This window comes from Pinus tabuliformis, chromosome 3_2 (assembly GCF_031772625.1).
Source record: "Pinus tabuliformis cultivar Carrire ecotype Pingquan chromosome 3_2, CPIR1, whole genome shotgun sequence".
Classification (NCBI taxonomy): domain Eukaryota; kingdom Viridiplantae; phylum Streptophyta; class Pinopsida; order Pinales; family Pinaceae; genus Pinus; species Pinus tabuliformis.
This window is the reverse complement of record NC_142302.1, coordinates 1,070,663,634-1,070,689,745: the sequence shown is the minus strand read 5'-3', so window position 1 is coordinate 1,070,689,745 and position 26,112 is coordinate 1,070,663,634. Positions and strand designations below refer to the sequence as shown.

Below are 26,112 nucleotides of genomic sequence, written 5' to 3'. Positions count from 1 at the left end.
GCTCAGAACTGCTAGCTCTGCTGTCGGTACTACAGCTCAATGCCAAAGGGGGCTGGAATGCAAACTTGTACACCTTTGCATGGCGTACACCTATCACTCTAGCTGAATCAGCTGGAGAGCCCCTGGGATACATCAACACATGTCCTTCCCTGAACAGTACCTCATATCCTCTGTCCTCCAACGCTGAGACGGATATGAGGTTCTTCCTCATCCCTGGCACATAAAGAACCTCTGACACCTTCAAGGGAGGTTTGGACTCCCTCTGAAATGTCACTGTCCCCACCCCGACTGCTCTAACAACTCTGTCATCACCGAGTACTACCTCAATATCAGTGCCACTCTCTGAAAGCTCTGAGAAGTACTCCCGGACTCCTGTCATGTGACGTGAAGCCCCACTGTCCACATACCAGATACCTGTAGATGCTCCGCTAATCGAGGGAAAAGCATGCTCCCTCTGAACCTGTGTGGCAGGTGATCCTGCACTAGAGGACTCACATGTAGTGAACGCAAACTCCCGGTCAAAACGACCTGCAAAGTCCTCAATCTCAGCTGACGCTGCCACATCCTGGGTCTTCCCCTTCTTCTTCTTCTTCTCCGGACACACAACTGCATAGTGTCCCATCTTCTGACAATTCCAACACTTCACTTTGGAATAGTCCTTTTGTGAGTTACCATGTTTACCTTTACCTTTGCCTTTGCCTCCACCACCGCTTGTGGAAGCCTGCTTCTTCCCTTTGCCTTTCTTGCCTCCTGCCATCAGTGCTACGTCCTCATCCTGCTCAACTGGCTTGGCTGCCCCAAGCTGTCCTTTCCTGATCTCTGTCTGTATACAATCATCCCAAAACCTCTCCCATGTGGGAAGGGTCTCACGTGCACAAACCCCATCAGCAAAGTTCAACCATGAACGGGGGAGGCCATTCACTGCAATACGCACCAACTCAGTGGATGGAATGGCCTCTCCAATCGCTGCCAACTCATCTCTCACATTGGTAATCTTTGTGAGATATCCAGCTGCACTATCATTCCCCATCTTAATGTTCTTCAGCTTCTCCTTCAGGACCATCTTCCGGTTCTCATTGGTACTCTGGTAGAGATTGGACAATGCTGTCCACATCTCATGGGCATTGCTCTTTCCTCTCACATGAGGAATGCAATGGTCTTTGATTCCGTCTAGAATCAGCCTCTTACCCTTGTTGTTCTTTCTATTATAAGCTGCCAACTGAGTAGCATCAGTAGGCACAACAACAGGGTGCTGTGCTGTATGCACCATGATATCCCAGACTTCTGCCTCCTCAAAGATACTTTGCATTCTCTCCTTCCAAACGCTGTAATTTGTATGCCCATCCAACCTATCCTCCACCCTCAATCCCAATGACATCTTGCTGTCCTAAAACTGAAAAATAGCACTGCTGTGGTAAAGATAAAACTGTTGTTTATGAAAAATCAGCTTGCTGGAATTTTCTGAGTGAAAAAATCAGCAGCTGTATTTTTTTTTTCTTTTGCTGTCCCAAACTGCCCTTCAGCACTCAAGCTCTGATACCATGTAAAATTTTCTGTTTCCCACCCCGGTTTTCAGTTTCACCTTATTTCTCCCATATAGTTAAATGCCCATTCCCATAGCCATACATTTAACAGACTGAAAAAATAAATATTGCTGAAAACACAAATTCTGGAAATTTTTCAGAGTGCTGGAAATTGCAGAAATAAAAAATCAGCAATTAAAACAGCCATAAAAACACATTTAAACTCAGTGATTTTTGGTCAACTTGACCCTGGAAAAACCCCCTACAACTCTTGGGGAAAACCAGTTTGAGAGCTCTTCTTTATTTCTGGAAAATGCCTTTTACAGAGAAAATATTTTTCAGCAAAAAATCAGCAAAAACAGAAATTTTCCAGCAAGCAAACTTATCTGTTTTTTCAGCTAACAGACAGTCTGAAAATGGCTGTACGGACTGTACGGACCGTACGGATGTACGGACTGTACGGACGTACGGACCGTGCGGCCTGTACGGACGGCCGTACGGACTTGTACGGACAGACCTCGAAATTCGTGCAGAAAATCGCCTCCTCGATATTCGTGCTGAAAATCAATTTTTTCACTGTTTTGCTCACTAAATCTGCCTTTTTCTGCTTGTTCTTTATGCTGTTCAGATTTGCTGAAATGCTGCCTTGGTGTGTGTGCCAAACTGCTGCCTCTTTCTCCTCCTTGTCCAGAAATCTCCCTTGCTCTCTTGCTCTCCTTCTCCCAATCTGCTCATGAAAGAATGAATGATCTTTTTCTCCTTTTCCTCCCTTAACCCAACCCTAAATGACTTTTGGGTGATCCCTAAATCCAATGGCTGAAATAGATTTAGATCAATGGCTGAGATTAAATGCTCATTTAAATCTCACTTTCTATTTTTTAATTCACCCCACTTTAATAAAGACCCACTTAGTCATTTATTTCCAAAGTCACTTTTCCTTTCTAATTTTTCATTGACTTTATAAAAGTCACTTTAAAATTAGACTTAGTAACTTTATCACTTAAAGTCACTTTCAAATTAGATTTAACTTTATAAAAATTATAAAGTTACTTTAGGAGAAAAATTAAATTCTTTTGGACACTTTTCCCTAGGCCAAAGATCAAAGCCTAAGGGAACCACCTGTCCTCCGGTACCAAATTTCAACAGGCTCATTTTGAATGATAGTGCTCATGGCGGTCATATATCCTTGTTACCTGTTTGGCTTCTTGCTTTCACAGAAAGTCCCCCTTGGTGCAATGTGTCTCTCGACATCTTCGAGAGTCTCCCTAAGCCATGAGGGTCTCCTCTTCGAGGAGGAAGGCTCGTGAGGAAGAGGATCAAAAGGATCCATAGGTTCGTCAACATCAAGCATCGTTTTGTCCTCTTTTTCACCCTAATTTCCGATGTCAGCTTCTTTGTCCTTCCTTAGGATAGGAAGGTTGTTGATCTTCCTGAGGGCCATATCTTCGTCAAAGGTGACATCATGACTTATCTCAACTTCCTTTTGACCAGCCACATAAATTCTATATCCCTTAGAATTTTCACTATAGCCCACAAAGATTCATTTCTTCCCAAATGCACACAAATTGCTTCTTTTCTCTTTCTGCACATGAAAATATACAGGGCTTCCAAAAATTCTACTTTGAGAGACATCATGTTTCTTACCAGTGAACATTTCTTCGGGAGTCTTGGAGTCCAATGCTTGATGAGGGCATCAGTTTTGAACATACACGGCAGTATTTGCAGCTTCAGCCCATAGAAACTTCGGAAGGCCTTGATCATGAAGCATGGCATGGACAGAATAGAGTAATTATTCCTTTCAACCACACCATTCTACTCGAGAATGTATGGTGTGGTAGTCTCCCTCTTAATGCCAGCATCTCTACAATAATCTTGGAATTCATTGGATTCGTACTTGGTCCCATTATCAGTCCTCAATATCTTGATTTTCTTCTCGAATTGGTTTTTGATCAAGGCTTTGAAGTGTCGGAACGAGGTGAACACTTCATCCTTCTTCTTCAAGAAGTAGATCCAGGTCTTGCGAGAATAATCATCCGTAAAGTTGAGATAATATAAGTATCCTCCCAAGGAGTTACGGGCATCATACCAGATATGTCGAAGTGGACCAATTGCAATATGTTTGTGGTCTTGCTATTGCTTGAGGGGAATGGTCCCCTTGTAATTTTTCCTTCGGCACATCCCAGATATACACCTTCATGCTCTACTTTGAACTCGAGCATACCTGTCACCATCTGTCTCACATCAGGAAGGGCCTTATAATGAAAATGGGAAAACCTCCGGTGCCATAGTTCGGATTGTAGAGATGTGTCACAAGACATGGCTCCTAATGGAATTCCTCCAACTTGATACAAAGTGTCAACCCTGAACCCAAGAGTAAAAGCATCTTTAAAATTTCTTTTCCAAACACGTACCTTTCCATCGATAAAAGCCACCTTGAATCCTTTATCTTCCATCACTGAAATGGACACCAGGTTCTTCTTGAAATCGAGTACATATAGTACTTCTTGCAAATGAATAGTGTTACCTTGATTTAATTGAAGGGTAACATTCCCTACTTCCTTCACGGTATAGGTGGAATCGTCTCCAAGGATGATCTCCAAGTTTGTCTCATTTTCTATCAAATTAGAGACCTTTCCTAGATCTCCTTGGAGGTCTTCAATTCGAAGATATAGGCCACCAGATGCTTGTCAATGGAATCCCTGATAATCTTCTTCGCTTTGACTTCAACCCTATTGTACTTGGTCTTCGCAGCAGCCGGTGCATTTGAAGGAGGCTCAGGGATTTTACCTTGCACATAATCCATCACTTCTTTTTCTTCCAAGGTCAAATCAAGAGACATCTTCCATCCATAATAGTCAAATTTATCATGGAGCTTGTCTTCAGCCAGGAAGTAGGATGAGGAACCCATTGAACCTTTTGTCCTTGTCCAACTGTCTTTGGTGATTTCTCTCTCACTCTTGCTTGGGCTTTGTCTTCACCTCAGCGTTGATACCATGTTAATTTTAAGCAACAATGGTATGTTCTATGCTTTAGAGCAATTTTACTTCAATTTCTTTATTAGCCCAATATCAATATCCAGATTAGCAATCACATCAACATGATAGTAAAATGTAGATAGAACATAAACATAAATAGTAGAAGACAAGCCAAGACAAGAGGACACAAGATGTGACACCAGCCAGGGACAAACCCCAATGTGGGGAAACCCTTGCTCAATTCTTCTTATAGTCTTCAATAGTTCAGCAAAGAGAGATAGTACAATTTACAAATCTGAAAATTTATAACAGCAGCAAAAAAGCCCTAACCAGAAAAGTCAACGTTGGTCAACAGGGCAGATTTGACCCTCAACAATTCGGTCAACTTCCGCCTCCAAACAGCAAGATGAATTAGCCCTCAAAACAGTCTAAAATCAGCCCAGTCAAAGTCTGTTCAAACAGTCCACCTACGGTCAACCCTAGCCGCAGTCAACGTTTAGCCTCGATTTATGTGCCCATAAATGCGGCCTGCTGGGAAAGAGTTCCGCCACCAAAAATCGCAGTGAAAGATGGTCAACGCATGGTCAACGCAACCCAAAAACAGTCTCTGAAATTTAGTCAAACTTGGTCAATGCCCAAAACAAAAAATTTGCCTTCCTTTCCTTTGCACGTGTGTAGAGAGAGATTGCCCAGAAATCCGTACCCAATCAATGAGGAGAGAGAGAGATGTGTGAAGATGAGTGTATCCAAATGAGGCTAAGTCACCTTCTATTTATATGCAATGTTGAAGATGAATAGACATGAATATTGGGCTTCTGAGCCTACATAAGTTTGTTGGCCGACCTTGACAATTTGTCCATAATCAAAATAAATTCATAACCTCATTTGTTCATGTCAGAATCGGATGATCTCTAGATCAATCCTACACCTCTCGGAGAGAGGAATCCAAGAAAAATATAAGTTGTCATTAATAAGATAACACATGTGGAGTTTGGCTCTAGTTGCCAATTTTAACATTTATGCATGTTGATGGAGAGACAAGCCAATTTATCTAGAAAAAATGTTACTAAAGGCTAGAAAAATGGTATGAATTTGAGGCCTTGAGCATTGTTGAGATGCAACACCACTCCAATTTGCCATAGAGCTTCTTAAAAATCAATCTCAATCAAATGTGAATGATCTTGGGCAGAATATGCTTGACTCTAAGCATGGAAGGTTTGGTAAGTGTTTTGTGCGAGACATTCGAAAGTGTCATAGACCTCTAGCTCATAATTAGTTTAATGTTGCTAACTTTAGGAATAAACTTGACAATACCTTTGTTAAAAGTGGCCCCCAATGATTACTTTCCAATAGCCTCTTTGTACAAATGAAGAAAATCTTGACCAACAAAATCGTAAGTCGATTTTTAAAGTTTGTGTGCCATATCATCCATACCTAGCAACTTACAATCGAACCTCTCTGACAACGTGCAAAAAAATCATATAGAGTTATTACTTTGATCACACAATCTTATTTACGGATTAGAAAGCTTTTGTGAGACCATGTCAAAACAAGATTGCATACCCACCATGCATTCCTCGTTTATATAATTGATATTGAAAAACCAACATGTAGTGAGAAATAAACTCCCTTTCTTATCTTGTAGATATATCATCCTCTCTTCGAATACCAGCGTTTTGGCCCCTTGTTAAAAAATGGTCATGAAAGATATATGGGATCTGTTGTATTTGGAGTAATGAGTGCTCATTAGTAAAGATTGGGGGGAAGGGGGAAGGGGAGGATAGGGGGGTGCATGTATGATTGCTCGCTCTCTCTCTCTCTCTCTCTCGATATATATATATATATATATATATATATATATATATATATATATATATATATATCCTTGAAAAGAGTGAAGTAGAGCAAATGGCATAGCAAATTGGAAATGAAAGGAGAGAGAGAGAGAGAGAAGAGCAAGCAGCAAACAAATAAAAACAAAATGGTTAGGCCTTTAACTGTACCTAAATATTGTTCTTCCCCTGCAAAATGATAAGGGCTTCCCTCAATTTGCCTAATTAATCAAAAGCCAACTCAAATCCAAGGTTGAAAACCCCAAAGACAATTGTTCAGCCCATGGGTGACGACTAGGAGGTGAGCTTCATCCCTTGAAAACAAGTATGTAGGCGTCCTTTGTGTCATCATAGGGCATTTTGTTTATAGAAGTTGCTAAGTTCAAATTCAATACACTATAGTAGTGATCTTGAGGTTGTGGTAACAATTATATGACAATTATCCTAATGAGAATTTGGCACATTGTGATAAGGCTAAAAGGATAGGGACCCCCATGAGTGGAATCCCACTCACAAGTATGTCTCTAGACAATTATCTCAGTGAGAATTTGGCCCATCATGATAAGGCTAGAAGGATAAGCACCCCCATGAGTGGGAACCCCCCACAAGTATGTCTCTAGACATCTCGATCCTTGCTAACTCATAAGTTTCATAATAGGCAATGTGTTAATTTTGGTGTGTTCTATGCTTAAGAGCAATTTACTTCAATTTCTTAATCAGCCCAATATCAATATCCAGTTTAGCAATCACATCAGCATGATAGTAAAATGCAGATAGAACAAAAACATAAACATTAGAAGACAAGCCAAGACAAGAGGACACAAGATGTGGCACCAGCCAGGGACAAACCCCAATGTGGGGAAACCCTTGATCAATTCTTCTTATATTCTTCCATAGTTCAGCAGAGAGAGAGTACAAAATTTACAAATCTGATAAGTTATGACAGCAGCGTGAAAGACCTAACCAGAAAAGTCAACGCTGGTCAAACAGGTCAGATTTGACCTCCAAATCAGCTTGGTCAAAGCCCAGTCAACTCGGCCTCCAACAGCAAGATGAATCAGCCCAAAACAGACCGAAAATACTTAGTCAAAGTCTAGTCAACTGAAGTCAACCTTGCGGCCAACCCTAGGACAGTCAACGCAGGGTCAAAGCAACCTTGGAATCCGTGCCCAAAACTGCGGCCTGCCAAGGAGAAGACCCTCATCCAAATCCATAGTGAAGAGGAGGTCAACGCTAGTCAAGCAGCCCAAAACAGCAAACTAAAATTTGGTCAAACTAGTCAATGCTGCCCAAACAAAAAATGCCCTCCTTCCTTCGCACGTGTGAGAGAAAGTTGCCCTTGTCTGCATACCCAATCAAGTGAGGAGAGAGAGAGATGAGAGGATGAGATGATGAAATAATGCCTTGAGGTCTCCTCCTTTTATATGCCACGTTGAGGATGGAGTGGGGGTAAAAATGCCTGTTTTGATTGTTGGCCAACCTTGACAATTTGTCAATAATACAAATAAATTCATATCTTCATTTTTACATGTCGAAATCGGATGATCTATAGATCAATCCTACACCTCTCGAAGAGAGGAATCCAAGAAAAATATCAATTGTCATAAATAAGGTGACCCATATGGAGTTTGGCCTTAGTTGCCAATTTTAACACTCCCTCTCAACTAGGGAAAACTCCATCTGCTAATCCATCTGCCAGTCGGCACTATCTCTGCCATCAATGCATTGCATTGCACTACTCTGCTCTGCTGAACTATGAAGAAGAAGAAGTGATCGAAAATGTATCATACCATTCTCTACTAACCCAAAGTCAGTCCCAGATAAAAGAGAGTGTCTTATACCACTCTTACTGACCTAGAGTCAATTACAATAAAGAGAGTGTGTCACACCACTCTTACTGACCCAAAGTCAGTTCCAATTGATCCCAATTCAATATCATCCTAGCATAGGGAGTACGGTAGTACACGATGCGTCCATCGGTAGTACTATGGTCCCTATCCTCATTTCCCTACTCATTGGCCAGATGAGAAGTACTTCCCATGAGTCCCAAACTGCATGGGTAGGATATCTCAGCAGGAGAAGGATGAACCACTCGTCCTGCCTACATGTCGCCAAGGGGTATCACAAGAGAAAGCTGAACCACTGACACTGTACACAGCGAACCACTAGGGGAAGGCTGAACCACTCACCCTATGGTTGCTCATCGCTCCAAGAAGTACCACAAGCCCCCCCGGAGCTTCCAGAGCTCAATGTCCATATCATACAGGACCCTCATAAGAGGGTCTCTCCACGACTCCAAGTCGTTCTTAGAAGGCCAAGAACTTGACCTTCCCCAGGGGCTTTGTCAGAATATCGACGATCTGCTCATCAGCCTCAATGTGATGGAGCCTTATTGCTCCTCGTTGTACCATATCCCGGATAAAGTGGTACCATGTATGATTGCTCTCTCTCTCTCTCTCTCTCTCTCTCTCTCTCTATATATATATATATATATATATATATATATATATCCTTGAAAAGAGTGAAGTAGAGTAAATGGCATAGCAAATTGAAAATGAAAGAGGAGAGAGAGAGAAGAGCAGGCAACAAACAAATAAAAACAAAATGGTTAAGCCTTTAACTGTACCTAAAAATTGCTCTTCGCCTACAAAATGATAAGGGCTTCCCTCAATTTGCCTAATTAATCAAAAGCCAACTCAAATCCAAGGTTGAAAACCCCAAAGTCAATTGTTCAGCCCATGGGTGACGACTAGGAGGTGAGCTTCATCCCTTGAAAACAAGTATGTAGGCATCCTTTGTGTCATCATAAGGCATTTTGTTTATAGAAGTTGCTAAGTTCAAATTCAATACACTATAGTAGTGATCTTGAGGTTGTGGTAACAATTATATGACAATTATCCTAATGAGAATTTGGCACATTGTGATAAGGCTAAAAGGATAGGGACCCCCATGAGTGGAATCCCACTCACAAGTATGTCTCTAAACAATTATCTCAGTGAGAATTTGGCCCATCGTGATAAGGCTAGAAGGATAAGCACCCCCATGAGTGGGAACCCCTCACAAGTATGTCTCTAGACATCTCGATCCTTGCTAACTCATAAGTTTCATAATAGGCAATGTGTTAATTTTGGTGTGTTCTATGCTTAAGAACAATTTGCTTCAATTTCTTAATTAGCCCAATATCAATACCCAGTTTAGCAATCACATCAACATGATAGTAAAATGCAGATAGAACATAAACATAAACATTAGAAGACAAGAGGACACAAAATGTGGCACCAGCCAAGGACAAACCCCAATGTGGGGAAACCCTTGATCAATTCTTCTTATATTCTTCAATAGTTCACAAGAGAGAGATAGTACAAAAGTTACAAATCTAATCATTTATGACAGCAGTAGGAAAGCCCTAACCAAAAAAGTCAACGTTGGTCAAACAAGTCAGATTTGACCTCCAAATCAGCTCGGTCAAAGCCCAGTCAACTTGGCCTCCAACAGCAAGATGAATAAGCCCAAAACAGTCCGAAAATACTCAGTCAAAGTCTGTCAACTGAAGTCAACCTTGCGGCGAGCCCTAGGACAGTCAACGCTAGTCAACACAGGGTCAAAGCAACCTTAGAATCCGTGCCTGGAACTGCAGCTTGCCAAGAGAAGACCCTCATCCAAATCCACAGTCAAGAGGATGTCAATGTTGGTCAACGCAGCCCAAAACAGCAAACTGAAATTCGGTCAAACTGGTCAACGCTGCCCAAACAGAAAATGCCCTCCTTCCTTTGCACATGTGAGAGAAAGTTGCCCTTGTCTGCGTACCCAATCAAGTGAGGAGAGAGAGAGATGAGAGGATGAGATGATGAAATAATGCCTTGAGGTCTCCTCCTTTATATGCCACGTTGAGGATGAAGTGGGGGTAAAAATGCCTGTTTTGAGTGCTGGTCGACCTTGACAATTTGTCAATAATACAAATAAATTCATATCTTCATTATTACATGTTGGAATCGGATGATCTGTAGATCAATCCTACACCTCTCGCAGAGAGGAATCCAAGAAAAATATCAACTGTCATAAATAAGGTGACCCATATGGAGTTTGGCCCTAGTTTCCAATTTTAACACTCCCTCTCAACTAGGGAAAACTCCATCTGCTAATCCATCTGCCAGTCGGTACTATCTCTGCCATCAATGCATTACTCTGCATTGCTCTGCTCTGCTGAACTATGAAGAAGAAGAAGTGATCGAGAATGTATCATACAATTCTTTACTGACCCAAAGTCAGCCCCAAATAAAAGAAAGTGTCTTATACCACTCTTATTGACCCAAAGTCAGTTCCAATAAAGAGAGTGTGTCACACCACTCTTACTGACCCGAAGTCAGTTCCAATTGATCCCAATTCAATATCATCCTACTCATTGGCCAGATGAGAGGTACTTCCCATGAGTCCCAGACTACATGGGTAAGATGTCTCAGCAGGAGAAGGATGAACCACTCGTCCTCCCTACATGTCGCCAAGGGGTATCACAAGGGAAGGTTGAACCACTCACCCTGTACACAGCAAACCACTAGGGGAAGGTTGTTCCTCTCACCCTATGGTTGCTCATCGCTCCAAGAAGTACCCCAAGCCCCCCCCGAAGCTCCCAGAGCTAAATGTTCATATCATACAGGACCTTCACAAGAGGGTCTCTCCACGACTCCAAGTCGCTCTTGGAAGGCCAAGAACTTGACCTTCCCCAAGGGCTTTGTCAGAATATCGGCGACCTGCTCATCAGTCCCAATGTGATGGAGCCTTATTATTCCTCGTTGTACTGTATGCCAGATAAAGTGGTACCTAATGCTTGGAGTGATCATGAAACACGAGATTCTCTGATAATCGGATCCCACTCTGATTGTCACAAAGGATCACGATGGTACCCAGCATATGTCCAAATAGCTCACTGAAGAGCTTCCTCAACCAGACAACTTCACAGGAGGCCATACTAGCAGTTATGTATTCGACCTCAGCGGTGCTCAGGGCAACCGATTTCTGCTTCCTGCTCATCCAGGATATCGAAGCAAAACCCAAAGAAAAACAACATCCAGAAGTGCTCTTACGATCCACCACACTACCAGCCCAATCAGCATCAGAATAACCATGCAACCTCACATCTCCGGCAGTGTATCTCAGTCCATGAGTGATTGTGCCCTGAAGATATCTCAGAAGATTCTTGGCACCAATGTGTGTGATGAGTCTCAACCATATATTAGCTCAACGTATTAACTGCAAAACATATATCCGGACCGGAGTTCACCAAGAACATCAATGCTCCTATGAATTGACGATACTCAGAGGCATTTCCCAATTCAAGTCCGGCAACACTACCACATAACTTCTTGAAGTTAAGCTCGGGGTGCTTGCTTCAAGCCATAGAGAGCCTTCTTCAACCTGCATACATGAGATTCCTGGTCATGAACCTCAAACCCATCGAGTTGTTCCACATAAACTTCCTCTTTGATCGAACCATGCAAGAAAGCGGTCTTGACATCCATTTGATGTAGGTTCCATCCTTGCAAGACAGTAAGAGCTATGATAGATCGAATGGTGGTGTATCGGGCAACAGGTGCAAATATCTCATCGTAATCTACACCTTCCTTTTGAGAGAAGCCTCGGGCAACAAAGCCTTGAACTTTTCAACACTTCCATCAGCTCCATGCTTGATTTTGTAGAGCCACTTAGAGATGTGACAACCGATTTGTCCTAGGGTCTGGGACCACATCCCAGACATCAATCTTCATAATAGACTCGTACTCTTTATTCATAGCATCCTTCCAAACTTGTTGATTCACGGCTTCTTCAAATGATGAAGGTTCATTTTGAATGATAGTGCTCATGGCAGTCAAGTATCCTTGATACCTGTTCAACTTCTTGCTCTCACGGAAAGTCCCCTTCAGTGCAATATGTCTCTCGGCATCTTCGAGAGTCTCCCTAAGCCATGAGGATCTCCTCTTGGAGGAGGAGGGCTCTTGGGGAGGAAGATCATAGGATCCATAAGTTTCATCAACATCTGGCATCGTCTCATCCTCTTTTTTATCCTATCTTCCGGTGTCAGCTTCTTTGTACTTCCTTGGGATAGGAAGGTTGTTGATCTTGCTAAGAGCCATATCTTCGTCAAAGGTGACATCATGACTTATCTCAACTTCCCTTTGACCAGCGACATAAATTCTATAGCCCTTAGAATTTTCGCTATAGCCCACAAAGATTCCTTTCTTCCCAAATACACCCAATTTGCTTATTTTCTCTTTCGGGACATGAAAGTATACGGGACTTCCAAAAAATTCTAAAATGAGAGACATCGGGTTTCTTACCAGAGAACATTTCTTCGAGAGACTTGGAGTCCAATGCTTGATGAGGGCATCGGTTTTGAACATACATGACGGTATTCACAACTTCGACCCATAGAAACTTCGGAAGCCCTTGATCATGAAGCATGGCACGAACAGCTTCCATAATAGTACGATTCTTCCTTTCAGCCACACCATTCTGCTCAGGAGTGTGTGGTGTTGTGGTCTCCCTCTTAATGCAAGCTTCTCTGCAATAGTCATGGAATTCATTTGTCTCGTAGTCAGTCCCATTACCAATCCTCAATATCTTGATTCTCTTCTCGGATTGATTTTCGATCATGGCTTTTAAGTGACGGAACCAAGTGAACACTTCATCCTTCTTTTTCAAGAAGTAGATCCAAGTCTTGCGAGAATAATCATCCGTAAAAGTGAGATAATATAAGTATCCTCCCAAAGAGTTTACGGGCATCATACCAGATATGTCGGAGTGGATCAACTGCAATATATCGATGGTCTTGCTATTACTAGAGGGGAATGGTCCCCTTGTAAGTTTTCCTTCGGCACATCCCGTACATATATCTTCATGCTCCACTTTGAACTCGGGCATACCTAACACCATCTGTCTCACATTGGGAAGAGCCTTATAATGAAGATGGGCAAACCTCTAGTGCCATAGTTCGGATTGTAGAGATGTGTCACAAGACATGGCTCCCAATGAACTTCCTCCAACTTGATACAAAGTGTCAACCCAGAACCCAAGAGTAAAAGCATCTTTAAAATTTATTTTCCAAACACGTACCTTTCCATCGATGAATGCCACCTTGTATCCTTTATCTTCCATAGCCGAAATGGACACCAAGTTCTTGAGATCAAGTACATATAGAACTTCTTGTAAATGAATCGTGTTACCTTGATTCAATTGAAGGGTGTCATTCCCTACTCCCTTCACAGGATAGGTGGCATCGTTTCCAAGAATAGTCTCTGTTGTCGCGCGGATTGACACGACAACGCTCAGACCGGGGGCTGTCACTTTTGATCCTCGATCTCTCCGTTTAAGCTTGTCTCCCACGGCTAAGGGGGGTAGACCCTGCGAGATAGTGAATGCCAACTGTCAAACAGTTGGGCTGGGAGACGAGATGCACTAAAATGATTTTATTAATTTGATAGACCAGTGCCTTATGATATTGGTGCTTAAATGATTACTTGCTAGACGATATAAGAACATGAACCATAAACAGCAATCATTTATCATCAAATAATGAGAACAATGCTTTAAATATCCAGTAAAACACAAAGTTCATCAAATAACGATATCCAGCAACTTAAAAGAAATGAAATGCTTTAAACAACCACACAGTTATTGACTAGATAGGATATGCAGCTAACATTCATGCATCAACAACTTTTGAATCTGATCTTAAGTAACTGGATCTGGCAAGCAAGAAACTTTTCCACAAATTTTTATGCTTTTTTCAAAACAAAAAAAAAAAAAAAAAAAAAAAAAAAAAAATATATATATATATATTTTTTTTTTTAAATGAAAACAAGAAATTTAAAACTAAATCTAAACTTTTTTTTTTATTTTTTATATTTTCAAAATACCAAAAAAAGACTAAATTAAAAACTACATAAAACAAAACTTAAACTAAATATTAAATTAAATTGAAATCTAATTAGAAACCTACACTAGCCTAAATCTGAAAACAAAAAAAACGATTTGATCTAAGCAAAAATTAAACTTACGTAATGCCTATCCCTTTTTTCCTTTTTTTTTTTATATATATATATTTTTTTTTATTTTTTATGTTATATAAAAAAAAGAAAAATCTAAAAGAGAAACGATTTAAAAATGCTACCGAAATCCTAAGCCTAACTTAAACTAAAATCGAATAATTAAATCTAATCATATCATAAAAAACCTGAATCTAAAATTTACCTACGCATACACAAGAAACTTATTTAAAATCTAAAGGAAATAAGATCGGGACTATAGTTAAATTCTAATCATGAAGAACTGAGGAAACGTAAAACAAAATTGGGTGAGCACAATACGATGGCGTAACAGGACGCTTCTCAATGGCGGTAGAAGGTTACAGCGACTAGCATGAAACAATGCGTACTTACCTGGAGTATGCAGAATAAATTCGACTTGAGATCTGATCTTCTTACTGTAACTGTCGGCGGCTGGAATGAATCGTAATACTTGCAAGGCTCAATAACTGGTTTGACAGCGCATACAGCAACTAGCTTGCGATTTGCTACGCTTTCTGGAACTCCCACGCAGGAAAATACACACTAATATTTTCACTTGAAACGCTGTTTAATTTCTTTGGCCTGGATGTGTTTTGTTTACCCACGATGTCCCCTTCGAAACTCTTCTTTCCACGCGCGGGTGCCTGTAAGCCGACGCTTGATGGAACAGCGGGAAATGGTGAGGGAGTGCAGGCTTCCTAAGAGAAAATGCGCAGATGGGTGTGTAGCTCAGAACCACAATTTTGTGATTGCGGGATTTTGGATACACGGAGGTATTACACAGTGAAGGGCGTAGTTTAACGTATTGCAGTAAACAGATTTTCTTGTGGTAAGTATGCGTGGGTGCAGGTAAAAATGCGAGTGGCTTGGCAGGACGATAAAGCTCAATGCCGTATGCAAGAATTATGAAGGTCACTGCAACCTACAATGTGCAAGAAAAACCCAGAAAAAAAAAACTGCATATAAGGCAAAACTTGAAACCCTAATAAGAACCTTGATGAATCCCTGGAATTTCTCAGAAAAACCTGCAAATCGAAATAGAAAATCGATACAAGAAGAATGTGTGCAGAACCAAAGATTGAAACTTCCCAGATCAGTTAAACAAAACTGCAGATTTTGGCCCCCTTTTAGCCAAATTTAACAATAACAGCAGTAAAATTTAAAAATATAAAAAAAAAAAAAAAAAAAAGTTTAGATTTAGTTTTAAATTTCTTGTTTTCATTTAAAAAAAAAAAAAATTGAAAAAAGCATAAAAATTTGTGGAAAAGTTTTCTTACTTGCCAGATCCAGTTACTTAAGATCAGATTCAAAAGTTGTTGATGCATGAATGTTAGCTGCATATTCTATCTAGTCAATAACTGTGTGGTTGTTTAAAGCATTTCATTTCTTTTAAGTTGTTGGATATCGTTATTTGATGAACTTTGTGTTTTACTGGATATTTAAAGCGTTGTTCTCATTATTTGATGATAAATAATTGCTGTTTATGGTTCATGTTCTTATATCGTCTAGCAAGTAATCATTTAAGCACCAATATCATAAGGCACTGGTCTATCAAATTAATAAAATCATTTTAGTGCATCTCGTCTCCCAGCCCAACTGTTTGACAGTTGGCATTCACTATCTCGCAGGGTCTGCCCCCCTTAGCCGTGGGAGACAGGCTTAAACGGAGAGATCGGGGATCAAAAGTGACAGCCCCCGGTTTGAGCGTTGTCGTGTCAATCCGCGCGACAACATTTTTGGCGTCGTTGCCGGGGACAGAGTTTTTCTGTTCCTGGAGTTTCATCGACATTCATCTTCTCATCTTCTCATCTCTCATTTGAGCTGGCAGATTCAATATTTTGGCATCTTTTCATCAAATATCAGCAGCATCTCTTCGGTGTGTTTCTTGTTTGGGTGGCGACTCCATTTTTTATTTTTTCCCAGACAAGAAGCCTCCCGCATATCTGTTTGTTGGTTACTTCTTGGATCTTAAAATCAGTTTTATTGTTCAAGTGACGACTCCACTTCTTTCATCTTTTGATTTTCTTGAGCAGAGAGCTAGTTCTATCATCCATCTGATCCCTTATTGTTCATCATGGATTATTCATTTAAACCATGTCATTTTACTGATAATCTCCATGATCTTCCGAAAGAGGCCATTGGTAAATTACTTAAGTTCTCGGGTGATGATTCGGTCGCTGTTAAAAGGCATTTAAACATGTTTACTTGTGTAATGATCTTATACTGTAGATTTCCTCAATATAATAATGAAGATTTCAAGATGCGTCTATTTGTCCGTTCTTTAGAGGGTGATGCCTTGAATTGGTTTAATAATTTTCCTAATGATTTTTTCACTTCTTTACAAGACATTCTCGATGCTTTTAAAGATAGATATGGTAGTCCAAACAGCTTGCCTTCTACCTCTAAAATTGTGCAAAAAGAAGAAAGTAATCATATTAAAGGTCAAGCTGTTGAAGAAAGAGTTCAAGATCAAAATATGTCATCAACCGGAACTATTGCAGATCAAGTTCAGGATAGTGAAAAATCAGGGATAAATGACAATGAAAAGGAGGAGCAAAAGCAAATAATACAAGATTTAAAGATGCTGGTGAAAAATCTGGAAAGCAACCAAACTAATCTTATCAATGATGTTAAAACTTTACGCACCCATCTGGAAAAACGTAATAAGGAGATTGAGGACACGCAAAATCAGCATGCTAAGGAAATTGAGGCCATGAAAACTAAACATGAAACGGAAATTGGAAACATGCAAGCGAATCATGAAGAAGAAATAAATTCCATGCAGCATTGCTTGATGAACATAAAGGAAGAAAATGTTAAAGAAATAAAAGACATGGAAGAACATCATGCCAGACAAATTAGTGCTATAAAGGTTGAACACTCTAGACAGATGGATGCCATTAGAATACAGGTTCAAAAATTTCAGCAATTGGAAAATGAAAGAAAACAGATAACATCAATAGATCAGGAGCCTTCTGATTTGTTGCAACAAGATCCATCTTATTATGAGGAGGTTATTAGTTCAGTTGAAAGATGGTTGATTGAGAATGGACTTAAGAATGATAAAGATCAGATGCGGGCTAAAGAGAGACATATCACGCGTACTTCATCTAATAGTTTCGAGACAGAAAGTTCCAGCTCATCAGTAATTCATCCTGCCAGAAAGAAAAAGCGCAAGAGGAAGAAAATGAGAAGAAGATTTGACGCATCAGACGGCCGCGAGCAGCTTGATTTTCGGATAGGAAGGAGTCCTACCATATGCAAAATTGGACACGGCACATCCGACAAGCAGCCGACAGATTTGCCTGAAAGCAGGCAAATGCTCAGTATGCACTATATTGAACACATCTGATGCCGTAGGGCATCCTTTGTATCGTATTTCTAACTCTACTCCTTGTTTTTTCCGCATTTTTGTTTTTGCTTTAGATAGTTAATAAATGAAGAGCTTTTATCTTTATTGTGCTTAACGTATATGCTGATTTTTGGATGGACGCTACTTATTTTTGGTGTTGTATGGATGCAGATTCTGGATTCTCACATTCCTGCAAGCAGCAACGTGTCCCCAAGTAGAGCCAGATGTTGACCCCTACTGGTCAACTACCCATGCAGTGCACCCCGTTTTTCTTGACAGAAAGAAGCAGCACCTGATCAGCATGTCCGTGCCATCCTGCCATCATCAGCAGCTTGATCATTTCAGTTGTAAACCCAGTCTGCATATATGAATTGTATATAATCTAAGCAGATCAGAGTCATGTATGTAAATTTGCCTAGGTGGACCTAACTTTCTGATGATAATCTACGTCCCGGAAGGTTTTTCGTCTCACCGATCCACGGATCGGCAGAGTTTTCCTTCAAACCTGACCCCAAAGCCGGGATTGATTTTGTCATTGGAGTTTCAGGAGAATCCTAGTGAGTTACTCTGCTAGATTATGGTTGTGTCGCAGAACTGGGTGTTTTGTGAGGGTCTGTATTAAACGGGTTTGTCCCTTAAGATGTAATTTTGTAAAAGTCATGATGTAATGTGTCCTGAGGGTCGAGAAATGTTTTAAATCCCCTCATGAGTCCTAAGTCCTAGGTCCTAGGTGATGTTTCCGAAGGTTTAGTTCAGTGATCCATTTTAAAATGAATTAAAAAATGAATAAAAATAATAAAATAATGAAAAATAATAAAAAATTAAAAAATCAAGCAAAAACCCTAACTAATAAAATAATAATATTTTAAGTGAATAAATCGACGGATGAGATCAAGAGATGTCTTGATCCTCATCAACGGTCGAGATCATTTCCACATGGATCACTCGAACTAGCCGTTAGGATCATTTCCTTTATATAGAGTCTTAGGGGGTCATTTCAATTCATCTGATCTGTGAGTCTGTACTGAAAAGCTCTCTTGTAATCTGATTTTATGGTTAATAAAAAGACTTTGGGGTCCAAATCGTGTTGGTGTTACTCTCTGGAATTGCTGTGAGATCTTTAATTTTCTGCATATTTCAGTTTTCAGCCATTAATCATAGCTTGTTTTTAGAGTAGTTTGAGCACAGGTATCTTGTTCACCTGCTAGGGTTTGAGGGCTGCTAGGGTTTCTGAAATAATGGCAGGTATCTCCATTATTTTCTGAGATCTAGCAGCACTCTTTCTCTCTGTGCTGATGGTTGCTTGAGATGTGCAGGGAAACTTTTTAGTGAAGGATATTTGTGGGCGTTTGGGGAAGTTCTGGGCTGAACCAGCCGACTCCCACTGGCTTTTCTGTGTAGAGCCCAGCTGATTGTTCCCTGGGTTAATCATTCAAAGTTTCTTTTCTGTTTTACATTGAGAGATTTTCTTTCTGTTCACAGTGAAGTTCAAGTTTCTGATTCTGAAAATATTTCTGTTATTATGGCTAAATCTGGCTGTTAAGGGGCCAAATCTGTACATTAAATTAGCTGTTCTAGGGTTTCAAGTTTATTTTTGGGCAGTTTTCATTAGGGTTTCTTCTGAAGATGCGATTAGGGCAATTTTTGAAGGGCTTTACTTTAAAACTTTACATATATCTGCAGGGTTTTGTATTTCTATGTTTGCAGCCACAGGGTTTTCATCAAGAGCAAATTTTTCAGAAAGAGATCAAGGCTGCCCAGATCATAGCATTCAGCTGCCAGGCTTTGGACGAGTTCTGAGATTTTTTTTATACGCTGTCTCCTTCTGAGCCATATCTTGTCCCTACTTAATTAAAATCGTGGTCAGAACCAATGTTTAAACAATATTTTGAAGGATTCAAATACTTGTAACCCGAATCTGCACGTGCCTCCTAAAATAGCTGGGAAAGGGCAAAATTATGCTCATATTCTTGTGGAGACTCTGCGGATAGATGCCATGTACAGGGGTTTTCGACCTCCGTAAATCAGCTCTTGGCTCCACAACTCTCAGAAGCACTTGAAGGGTCCGCGAGTTAGCCAGGCACGGGGTTACCATTCGACTGATAAGCATTAAAACTGGCAGTCTTTTCCTATCACCGCAAATACACCTGCAAAACGCTCAGAAATTCACCGCCGGCCCAGGGAGGTTGTGACTCTGTCGCTTATACATTTCCGATATGCCAAAAAATCTTCCGGAAAGCATTTAAGTTATCTGCCATCGGGTTAGCATATGCATCTGCATAGAAATTCGATTTGAAAAATCGATCTAAGCTTGCTGCCGAATCGTTGCCTTCTGGTGATCGAACCTGCAAAAACACGCAAACCCTCAGATTGCAAAGACCAGGCATCGATTTCTCCTTATTCACCATCGAAGATCTGCAAACGAATTTCTATCACGCGCCTCAGGTAACAGATACGAATCGTTTTTTGACTTCTGCCTGAGAGGTATCGTAATGCCGAGGTGAATCGATGTTGTTTTATGGTCATATATGTCACTGCGTATTTGTTTGTTTGATTTACGTTAGCTTTGAATTTTCAGGCATAGCTCCTTGTTGCTTTCATTTGTTCTCTTTAGATATAATGTGTTAGCCGTAGCTTTAGGGTTTAGACTGTTTCCCTTTTTTAATGCGTTTAAATTTTAATTCACGTGGTTTGTATTTAGAATAGATTATTTGTTAGATTTTGATTTCATAGATTCATAAAAAATCAAAAATTGAAATGTTTTTGTATATTCACATAATTTATTTTAGTTTAGATTTTATTTAGATTTTTTTTTAAATTAGATTTTTAATTTTTTGCTTTTTTATAATATATAAAAAATAAAAAAAATGAAAAAGATATACTCTTTTTAGTTTTATTTTTAATGATTAGAATTTAGTTTTAGAATTTCAACCTTTTAGGATTTTTAATCTTTATAACATTGAAAAATAAAAATTAAAAAAAAGATTTAAAAAATTTTGAAAAAATGAAAATTTACTGGAAAATCATTTTGCCAGTTTCAGTTGCTTTCGCGATATATCCTTCATGCTGAGATCTTAAATTTTCAAGTCGAAACACGAAATCCAATGTCTGGTTAATAATTCATGATGCTCGTGGTGATTTAAAGCATTCATCTTTTTCAAATTTTTAGCTGCTGGATATCGTTTTTGTCATTCTAAGAGCATTGTGTTTTTAGCTGATGATAGATGATTGTTGTTCATGGTCCACCTTTTTATATCATTTAACAAGTAATCATTTTAATAACAATCTCTCAAGGCACTGGTCTATTAAATCTCTCTAAATTCATCTAGTGCTTATCATCTCGTGTATCGTGTCTCCCACCCAACTGTTTGGCAGTTGGTCTTCATTATCTCGCAGGGTCTACCCCCCTTAGCCGCGGGAGACAGGCTTAAACGGAGGGATCGGGGATCAGAGTGACAGCCCCCGGTCCGAGCGTTGTCGTGCCCATCTGCGCGACAACAGTCTCGAAATTTGTCTCCTTCTCTATTAGATTAGAGAGAGCTTCCTTGTACCTGGTTAAGTGCCTTGAGGCACCACTATCAATTAGCCAATTGCCCAAAGTGTCCGGAGGAGAGGTAGTGGAGAGGGTCGATATAAGATAGTATTCCTTTTGTTTATTGTTAACAACATTTGACTCTTCATACCTGGAGTTCCTTGCTTTCTTGGAGGGTTGACCATTTCCTTGATGTCTCGCATTCCTTTTTCCTTTGCCATTGAACCTGCGATTCCTTTGATTGTTGTTGTTGAAGTTGCCCCTGGAGTGATTGTGATCATCATCATGTGATGTGTCCCTTCTATTTGGATACTCCCTCACATAGTGGCCAAACTTATTGCAAACAAAGCCCCTGCCCTTCCTTCCACCCTTAGATCCGGGTTTTCCATTGAAATGACCTTTATACCCTGCATTATTTCTCCTTTTGGCATGGGTGGAGAAAGTAGTGGGGTTGCCTTTATTAGAAGGCATTTCTTGCTCCACCATTCCTGTCTCTTCTTGAATGCATCTCGACATCAATTCTTCAAATCCCGAAATTCAATCATTATTGAGAATAGTGGTTCTAAATATATACCACTCGGGTAGGAGTCGTCCAAGGGTAGTGATAGTAAGTTCCCTTGAACATGCTGACCAACCTGTCATAGATTTCCTTGGAGGTGTTTAAAATGGAGATGTAGGCCACCAGACGCTTGTCAATGGAATCTCTGATAATCTTCTTCGCTTTGACTTCAGCCTTGTTGTACTTGTTCTTTGTAGAAGTCGGTACATTTGAAGGAGGCTCAGGGATTTTACCCCTCACATAATCCAACACTTCTTGTTCTTCCAAGGTCAGATCAAGAGACATCTTCCATCCGTGATAGTCAGACTTTTCACAGAGCTTGTCTTCATTCGGGAAGTGGGATGAGGAACCCATTGAGCTTTTTATCCTTGTCCAATTGTCTTCAATGATTGCTCTTTCACTCTTACTTGGGCTTTGTCTTCACCTCAGCTTTGATACCATGTTAATTTTGGTGTGTTCTATGCTTAAGAGCAATTTACTTCAATTTCTTAATTAGCCCAATATCAATACCCAGTTTAGCAATCACATTAGCATGATAGTAAAATGCAGATAGAACATAAACATAAACATTAGAAGACAAGCCAAGACAAGAGGACACAAGATGTGGCACCAGCCAGGGACAAACCCCAATGTGGGGAAACCCTTGAGCAATTCTTCTTATATTCTTTAATAGTTCAGCAGAGAGAGATAGTACAAAATTTACAAATCTGATCATTTATGACAGCAGCAAGAAAGCTCTAACCAGAAAAGTCAACGTTGGTCAAACATGTCAAATTTGACCTCCAAATCAGCTCGGTCAAAGCCCAGTCAACTCGGCCTCCAACAGCAAGATGAATCAGTCCAAAAATACAATCAAGTCTGGTCAGCTGAAGTCAACCTTGTGGCCAACCCTAGGACAATCAACGTTGGTCAACGCAAGGTCAAAGTAGCCACGGAATCCGTGCCCAAAACTGCGGCTTGCCAAGGAGAAGACCCTCATCCAAATTTGCAGCCAAGAGGAGGTCAACGCTGGTCAACGCAGCCCAAAACAGCAAACTAAAATTCGATCAAACTAGTCAACGTTGCCGAAACAGAAAATGCCCTCCTTCCTTCGCATGTGTGAGAGAAAGTTGCCCTTATCTGCGTACCCAATCAAGTGAGGAAAGCGAGAGAGATGAGAGGATGATATGATGAAATAATGCCTTGAGGTCTCCTCTTTTTATATGCCACGTTGAGGATGAAGTGGGGGTAAAAAATGCATGTTTTGATTGTTGGCCGACCTTGACAATTTGTCAATAATACAAATAAATTCATATCTTCATTTTTACATGTTGGAATCGGATGATCTTTAGATCAATCCTACACCTCTCAGAGAGAGGAATTCAAGAAAAATATCAAATGTCATAAATAAGGTGACCCATATGGAGTTTGGCCCTAGTTGCCAATTTTAACATAATGACTTGCAAGCTATTGGCACTAGCCTAGGGTTTATCTTGGAAGCCAGCTGGATTTGAACTTAGACCTCACCGAGGTAATCCCAACCAGTCGCTAATTCTTTATGTATATATAACAAAACACTTGGTGGTTGTTTTTGGCAGGCAGCAGCTGACCAAGTCTTTTGAAAACTCCTTTCAGTGACCAGACCTTTATGACACCAAGTCCCTCTCTTGCTACTTGAAACTAGGTTAAATGACAGATTTCATCCCACCGGGAACAAGAAGGGTGTAATCTACCCATATCAATTATTCAGACCATATCATTCTACTTGATTGCATTTTATTAGTTTTTCTGCTTTATGATCTCTCTAGGGTATTAGATTCCCCAATTCACTGGTTGGCAGTTTCTAAACTATGATGCCCATGTAAAACTACAAACATGTATAATTAAAGTAACATTATGCCAAGCAACACTTTACTGCTAGTAGTAAATCCCATTCTATTCAGCAACCATTAGAAGCCAAATGTACTATATATCACAAACCTAATTCAATTCATTGTTTGGACATGTCATGTAAGTTTCCAAATGCCATGTTTTGATCCCATTGGACCTCAAATAGCAGAATTCCACTTATATTGATGAAAAGCATCTATTTCCTATGCAGATATGGAACATGAAGGCATTTTCTTTCTTTCTTTCATATTTTATACTCATTTTTTAGTTGTCCTTGGGTGGAGGAAGTGGCAGCTCATAAGTTCGGCATAATTTAATTTGAACGGTATAGGACATCAACTTACTGCAAAAAAACATTATCAAAATCTACTTTTATCCCGCCCTGGACATGAAACCCCAAATCTAACTTAAATAATGTTAGGAGCAAAGAAAAAACCCTAAATCTAACATAAATATACTGTGAAGACTTAGACAAGAAAAAAAGAAGACTTTAAGTCAGAAAAAGAGAAGCACTAATGTAGAACCTTGTGAAATATATCTTCGATATCCCGTTCCCGAAAATCGACGGGGAGATTTCCAACGTATAAAATTTTGTTGGATCGGCTGCCCATCCTCAATTTTGACCTTCCTGCTATCTACTGACTGCATAAATATCAACAGTAGAATGTTAAGATAACACGAGGGCAGAATCCTTGTGATAGTACTGAAAAGTTTTCCCACGCAATGTTCACAGGTCGAATCTCACAGAATAGTATTTGCGCCAATGACTCCATCTCTAACTGGAATTTAATTTTAAATAACAAGAAGGTATGAAAGATTTGGCCCTATCAAAATATGAACCGGGGTTTAAATGCGGCAAGCTGAAAATAGTCCAGCGTATACATTAATGGGGAATAACACGTTGATATTGGCTTTCATTCTGTGGAATAACAGAGGCATTGGACAGAAGAGGGTGGCCTCAGATAATACAAGTATTTCAGGATTAACGGTATGGGCGTTTACATGAACACACATGGAGTGGGAGAGATTCGGATTACTAACAGAAAAATGTTGTCCCGTTTGCGCCAAATCCGAGCGGGGTGAAGGATGTGAAATGCATAAACGAGCCACGAATAAGGCTCCGTCGTTGTGCGTGTTAAGACCCAGGTGGCATGAGGGATTAGGTTAGGAAGGGGTTTATCGCCCAAGTACATATTAAAGTTTCGTACGTGCAGTATTCAGCGGAATTTTTTATATTTGATATTGAATTAATTATTATTATTTAATTTTAAGGTCATTTGGTGGGTGAGATTTTTTTGTTTGTGGGATAAGGGATCTACTTTTTTATTTCACTGCTAAGTTTACGAAAGCACACATACTCTACTTCCCTCTAGTTTTGAACCTATGAACTCTTAGGAGGAAACACATGCTCTTAACCATTACGCCAACTCAAGTTTTATTCTATGAAAAAAAAAAAACTCGAGGGAAAGGAAAGAAAAAGAAAAGAACTCGAGAGAGAACTTCCTTAAGTATAATTTTATTTTTTAAATTCATAATAATTCAGTGGTTAAAAATAATAAAAATAATTATTAGTGGTGGTTAATTATAAATGTGCATTGAATATTAATATTATTTAAATAAAGTTGTGTTATTTGAAATTATTAATCTCTCTAAACAAGACTTTAGCAATCTATTTGAAGTTTCACTATTACTAGCTTACCTTTGAATTTATGCAAAACCTAATGTTAAACTTTAGAAATAAATAACGTACTTTTTATTATAACTTAAAAAAATAATTTGTAAACACTTGATTGAACAAAAATTTTGATATTTTATTTCAGGCTTAACATCATTTGTCTGAGTCTCACCGTAAACTCTGCCATAACTGTGATAAACTCTTTGCCATAAGCGATATTCACGGCCAAACTGCTTGTGTGCTCCCACCAGTGAACCAAAATAGATAGCAACCTTCTTGGGAATCTGTGCAACAATCGAAGATTTTAAAAACCATGCTACCTAGTGTAGGTTTTCATACGGTATTGATAATTACTATATCTAATTTTGATTTCTACGTAAGGTGAATTCTTGTAGTATTATATTTTCTTTCCAAATGCTTCTACAAGTAGTTGCAACATTATTCTTAGTTGGTGGTCTCAATTATTTCCATTCACAATCCATTTCAACATTTGATTCTTCTTAAATAGATCCAAGGACAACAGTTCTGCTAATAAGGAGGAGAATTTTGCAGGTAACAGTAATCTAAAGGATATTATCACCCATAGAGAACATCGTAAAATTTAGAATATTTCAATAAGAATAACAAGATTTGTTGAGTGTTGTAATTATTTGTGGTTGTTGTCTAAGTAAAGAAAGCGAGCATAATTCCATTTAAGGAGTCAATGAGAGGTGAGCAGTCCGCCAGTGTATTAGG

The 26,112-nt window shown here is 39.7% G+C and overlaps 1 pseudogene across 1 annotated transcript in view; it reads right to left on the bottom strand.

Moving 5' to 3' along the window:
* Positions 1–24,737, bottom strand: part of LOC149184388 (serine/arginine-rich splicing factor SR30-like) — a 298,519-nt pseudogene extending 273,782 nt beyond the window's left edge. The window contains exon 1 of the transcript XR_016257256.1: positions 24,227–24,737. The product of XR_016257256.1 is annotated as a serine/arginine-rich splicing factor SR30-like (transcript). The remainder of the gene's footprint in view (positions 1–24,226) is intronic.
* Positions 24,738–26,112: the final 1,375 nt, after the last annotated feature.